At 29.6% G+C, this 6515-nt stretch overlaps 1 protein-coding gene across 3 annotated transcripts in view; it reads left to right on the top strand.

The window, feature by feature from the left end:
* Positions 1–2428: 2428 nt before the first annotated feature.
* Positions 2429–6515, top strand: part of LOC130444052 (5-hydroxytryptamine receptor 1-like) — a 308285-nt gene continuing 304198 nt past the window's right edge. For 2 of the 3 annotated variants that reach the window (XM_056779024.1, XM_056779025.1), the window contains exon 1: positions 2429–2763. The gene's annotated coding sequence lies outside the window, so the exon portion shown is untranslated. The remainder of the gene's footprint in view (positions 2764–6515) is intronic. The other variant, XM_056779023.1, reaches the window with a different exon arrangement.

The raw sequence follows: 6515 nt of genomic DNA, 5'->3' as shown, positions 1-6515 counted from the left end.
AATAAGCAAGGTTGCCGATCTTTTATTAATTTTCAAAAATAGGCAAAGCACTACTACACATTGCTCAATCTTTATAACCACGTACCAGTCTCCTATAAATTTATTTCAGTGACTTCTGTTGGTCACGAACGACACTCACTTTCCATTATTTTGTCTAAATGATAAAATGTGATGGAATTAATGATAATTTATGAGTCAATTTGGATTATATAGGTTTAAATACAGTGGAAATCATATATTAACGACCAACCACAATTGATACGAGCTAGATTTGATAAACTAGTATTTTATGAGAGGTATAAGTGTATAACTATTTCGAGATATATTCGTTGTCAACCAGGAGAAAATAAAATTTATGGTTTTAGTCAGAATGTGGTGTGTGATGAGAATATAAAAAAATTACAGTTTGTAATTTCAGTACATAGGAGTAGCACAGACAAATAAAAATGAAGAACGGATAGAAATGGATGAAAGAACAGCGAAAGGAAGTGAAGCCGTGGGATCGTTAGGAAAGTCAATAATACCATTAATATTGATATAAGGGAGAATATTGAATGCAAAAAAAAGAAAACTAACTTCATAGGAGAGGAAGATGTGGTGTAAGATCTTTGAGGGAATAAGAACAAATTGAAGACTTTGAAGAAGAAGAAATAAACAGGTATTAAAAAATTTAATAAATACCCATCATCAGTGAGTTGCATAAATAGATAGAGATGGTTGAGGCATATCAAAAAGTTCTGAAAATGAATCTACAAAAGGGGTCATTGAAGAAGGTTGAGAAGGAGAAGAAATCAGGACAAAGGAATAATGGGAAAAATAAGTAATAATTTGTAGTGTAAATATACTCATTTTTATCAATACTGAGTATATTTTGGGATGGATTAAAAATGTCCTATTTTTTGAATTGGTGTATTTTTAACGCTTAAACATATGATACTATCTGTTCAATAATTTTTTCAAAAATCGGCAGTAAACCTTTGGACCTGGTTCTTTTTTTAAGGGCAAGGGAATTTAATTGTGTATGTGTTGGTCACACTACTTAACGTCCAACGAAAGTTATAACAATATTTATCAACAAAAAAACAAAAACCTTCAATAGCTCACATCTCATCAGTGAAATGGCTCCTCATCCTAAAAATGTAAGTTGTTTTTTTCTAATTTATAAACAATATAGTGTTTTTTGGAATGCGGTAAATTGTCTTAGTTTCATAATACTGTATAGAATGCAATTATGGAAAGGAAAAATCCCGATAACTGATTTTCTGTTGCAGAAAATGCATTTTGTTTGCCTGGTAAAAGTTAAAATGACTTTTTTTGAACAAAATTAATACGCTTTTGATAAATAAATTATTAATAAATTGTTTATTGATATTTATTATATTATTTTGTGTATTATTATATACATAAATTATTATTTTTAATAAAATTATTTTGAGCTAAGATGCGTTTTTGTCTTGATTTATTGCTCTCATCTAACTGATATGATTAAATGGTCTTGTTTTACCATTATTAAAAAAATATATATATATAACAAAATCAATCAAAACTAATCACTATCTAAATTCAATGGCTTACGCAAAAATGATTCCAATTTATTTTGAACCGATAAAAAGCATATGTCATCTTTGTATGGTAATTTGGAATAAAAATAAAAATACTATCTAAATGTGAAAAAAGGAAACAAAAGATGTGATTTCAGCTAAATTCTAGTTTTTGCTAAATAACTATAAATCTCAGTGCCCCCTAAACCGGCAAGGTATCATATACGAGTATGATAACTTATTAGAATATATGGTTCAAAAATGAAAAAAGTTTTTTTCTGACATCACACTTGAGGTCTATGTGATAGGAAATCATGAAAACAAGATAAAAAGTCATTGGTTAATATATTGCCAGTTTAAGGGTTGAGTTGCTCAAAAAAATTCATTCATTTTCTTTATTATCATTTATTGGTCTTTTTTTGATGCAATTATCGTCTTTGGAATACTCTTGCTATTTATTCATTTCTTAATCATCCACTATTCTGATTCCAATACTGCTTGTAAGCGCAGTTATATTCTGCACTGATATTTTTTAAGATTCCCTAGAATTATTTATAGAAAAATGTACAATAAAATGTTTCTCTTTCCTATACCAACAAGTAATAGTGACATTCGAACAAAAAATTGAGTTTGATCAAACTTCCTAATAGCTACTAAATTCGATCGCTGTATCTGATTATAGTTGAAAGGACACTTATGGAAAAGAAAATTCCGCTACAAGTGAAGCTGAGAAAATATTCTCTCCCTTCAATAATTTATGAAATTATGGAATAATTTTTCCAAATTAAGTGGATTAATTCGTCTTAATGTCTCAGAATTTGCATCGAAACTTCAAAATTGCGCAGGAGGTCGTGATAACAACGCACAGTAGCGCACCATCATAAAACAGTTGATTGCCGGCATTCGTGTAGCGAGCATGATTTCAACGCCAACGCGACTTTCCCTACATTTCCCGTAGAGCGTCGACTCAAAAAGGTAGAAAAAAGTATAATTCGAAAAATTTCCTATTTAAAATTAAATTTTCATAGTTTGATTGGAAGATAAATATTCTTTAGAAATTGATACTAACTGAAATTAATTGAACTTTGGTTGTGTTTTTAGTGATATTGTGATTGAATAACGCAAAAAAGCCGTTTGGTGACAGAAATATCGTGTTAGTGGATTATCACTTGTTGATAACATAAATCATAAATACAAACGTATTTAGGTGAGCGTTTTCAATGTAAGTTACATATATTATACTGATTTAAGGTCAAAAGTGCGTATAATTATCTTAGGTTACCACAGATACGGTTGGTATTTATCATGTATCCAATATTCTAACATTGAATTTTTTGTCACAAGAATAGTGTCTATTACAACAACTGATAAAGTTTTAAAACTTAATAACCTGGCGTATGGCTCACGAGAAAAATTAACTTTGAGTTATAAACGTTCGTACGCAAACAAACGTGAAGAGCCTCCGGGTTCTTTCAAACAATTTATGCATTTGTATAATGATAATGTACCGGCTCAGATATCTTTTTAGTTATTTTTCCAAGTAAGATCTAGTGACGTATATTAATATTTTCCCATAACCGAGTAGAAACAAATCTAGACGTCCGTCCTTACCAAGGAGCGCATATTAAAGAGATAATTGTACACAATTTAAAGTGCAATATTTAGGGACGTTATTTTATAGTATTTTAATGGATGGATATATTGATGAAAAAACTGGGTTATTCATATATATATATATATTTTTTTTCATTACAAAATTCACATTAACCATATACTAGTTATTAGTTAAATGTTAGTATTTTTTCTGCAGATATTATTTAAATTAAGTTTATGTTCGAGATCTGTCTGAAGTAAATTTGGAGGTTATAAATATTGTATTTAAGTCCCAAAATTTCAGGTTTTGTTCATGGTATAATTTCTGTGTTAAAAAATGGAAACTCTGCGATTACGTGTTGTATAGTCCATTTGTAATTGCAGTTGTCACATTTAGGTTCAGATTTATAATGAAATAAGCAGCGTCATCAATACGATTTTTCGGTAGCACTTACCATGGTTTCACGGAGTCTTTCTCTTCAAGAAGCTTGTGTGTGGACGTTGAGCATTTGTTTTCCCATTCACACATTCTTTAGTGACAAAGTCTACCTCTTCGATTCCTTTTATTCCAGGGTCGTGAGCGGATCCAACCAATCATTTTTTTTTTCGTTATCTTTTATGTATTGGAGTTGCTGCTTGATTTATGATTGCCAAGGAATTTGTGGTGTGAAGAGTTTAAGATTAAGCTAAGGGAATCTGTAAACCTAATCACCTTTGTATGAGGTGCATATGCATATATTTTGAAGATGGTGTGATGGTACCATCTTGAGATTTGGATAAGTCTGTGTAAATATGTACATACTTTTGTATTCATCGAGTATGTTACTATAAAATATTTGATTAGCATATGGTTGGTATGATGTTTGTGGAATGAAGCGAGTTGGGCGATGAATTTTATGCTTTCTATTGTTCATGGTGGAGTCGGAGAAGGCATTCAACAAGGAATAAATTTAATTTGCTTAGATATGATCTTATTCTAGCATAGAAAGGTTTGGTGGTTCTGGATGGTTATTAACATTGATTCACTCAACAACTATATACTAATATATCAGATATTTATTTTTGAGCGCTTCTACATTTTTCCATTATTGTTCGAGGTTTTGTAAGCTATCGATTTATAAAAATAATCTCTTTGATTTTTGACCTATACTAGATTATTCTAGGTAAATATATTCTTTCAATTAATTTTTTCCTATTATTTCCTGTCATTTAACTTACCGCAATCTTTTTGTTTATCATCAATCTTAAAAAATGTATTACTTTCCGTTCTTCCATTATCAAGACTGAAATTTATAAAAACTCTCATTATAATTTATAAAATCACAATAAAATCCTTATTGAATATTTTCTTTCCCTGTATAAATATTTTCCTCCATCTATGACATCTACTGATTATATTACAGTTTATTTATTCCTCTTGTTATGCTGCTTTTGATGACCCGAAGATGTGATATACAAAGCGTTAATTGGAAAACGTACCACCGTCTATATTTCGGCGACGATAACTAAATAACCAATACATAACCACGTCATTCTTATTTTTGAGTGGACTATGTTATAAGCTGATTTTCAATTAAATTATATCAATTCTCACGGGGGGTCACACAAATAAAAATATTTTGATTAGAACGGGGTTTAACCAATACATTTTCATATATACAAATACTTCTTCTGTCTTTTCGGGGGAAACAAGTTAAACTTCGAGCTTTATTCAATGTATCAAATTTTTTCATTGAGATTAATTTAGTTTTTGAGAATATTTAAATACAATAATGCGTAGTTGTTGTTATTCTCTTTAAATCAAATTCGAGGATCTGTGTGACAAGTGATGTTGGATGCCCTGGGATGTGAATAAATCCAGTGGCATATCGGGTGATCTTGGTGGCCATTCTCTTTGACTAATCCATATACCAAGATTATATCTATTAGAAACCGTCTAGTACTAGTAGAACAAAATGTTATCGAGCTCTCTATTATTGCAAGTAAATAAGATCTTGCAAAATCATAAGACAAATTAATTGGATTTTCTGAGCCAGTTAATATCCATTGGTATATCATTTGTTGCAGAAACGTTAGGTTAGGTTAAGTTAATTAGAATTAGAAACTTTCATTTTCTTTAGATACTGCGAGGGATCTTTACTAGCAAGTTGTGAATTTTCATCGCTCCAATAGCGAAAATTTTGGAGAAAATTTACATGAATCCACAATAGATTATTTGTTTTGTTAGTAATGAATGATTGTTTGCATGGTATCTTGAATGATATTATATATAATAATACTTCTCCTTTCAAATTTTCACTTCTTAGATCCTTTTATGTTTTACGTGTGATGAATAAAATTTATTGACCTCAGTTCAATACATCAAATAATGTAATGAATGTTTTTGCCATCCAAAACTTACAGTTGTAACCAAATTTACCAAGTTTCTAACAAATGGTCTAATCTGTAGTGTTTTTTTGAACGCATTCAAATGGCTTTCAAAATAAGATTTCTGTCTATTTTATATTCAAGATTTTAGCGGAAAAATCCGCCCCAGTGTAAAGTATTTACGTAATTTAGTTGGAGAAAAGCTTACAAGTCCCCTTCGAAACTAAATGTCGGGCGGCTTTGTGAATTTTGAGGCAATAATAAAGAGGGTGTTACATTTTCAATTCGACACCTTGTATAATAATTATCTCAGTTCTTCTACAAGTGCTTTTACTAGATAATCCATTCGAATTATCTCTTCCTTATCAATTATATTGTCACATCGCAGCTTATTATTTTATTATTGATTTATATAACACATTCTCTGAATTAGCATTTTTGATTAATCTTAACAAATTTTACTTATTATAATTATTTCAATCATATAAGTGAATGTGGAGCAAAAATATTGTTAAATTTTTGTTTGTCTCTGACAATCATTTTGATCATGTTAATAAATTCTTTGATACACCTTTGATCCATTATTTTTTTGTTTGTTAGTAAATCCTCCATCTTGTTACACAATTCTGATTTTAATTTTGTCTTTTAACGCATTTTAAAACTTAAGTCTTTTACTTAAAACCGATAAAATTTTTATACCTGATATTTTATTTTCCTTAACTTCAGTCATAAAAATTAATTATTGAAAGAACTATAATTTCCACGGGAAAATTGAATTTTCTGCACAAATACATATTCTTGTGATTTGATATCAAGCCTTTTACATTTGACAAAGGAAAACGAATCTTTTTTAAATGGCCAATATCTTTTCTCAATTTTCTTGTGCATTGTGTTCGAAAATTGACCACTAAGTTGGGTAACGAAAAAATTGAAACAATATTTGCTTCAGCTATTTCGCGTGAAACATTTTGTATATATATTGAAAAGAATGAATGCGAAAAAGTTTCATGAGGT

This window comes from Diorhabda sublineata, chromosome 5 (assembly GCF_026230105.1).
Source record: "Diorhabda sublineata isolate icDioSubl1.1 chromosome 5, icDioSubl1.1, whole genome shotgun sequence".
Lineage (NCBI taxonomy): Eukaryota > Metazoa > Arthropoda > Insecta > Coleoptera > Chrysomelidae > Diorhabda > Diorhabda sublineata.
The sequence above is the reverse complement of the archived record's forward strand: the minus strand, read 5'-3'. Positions and strand labels throughout refer to the sequence as shown.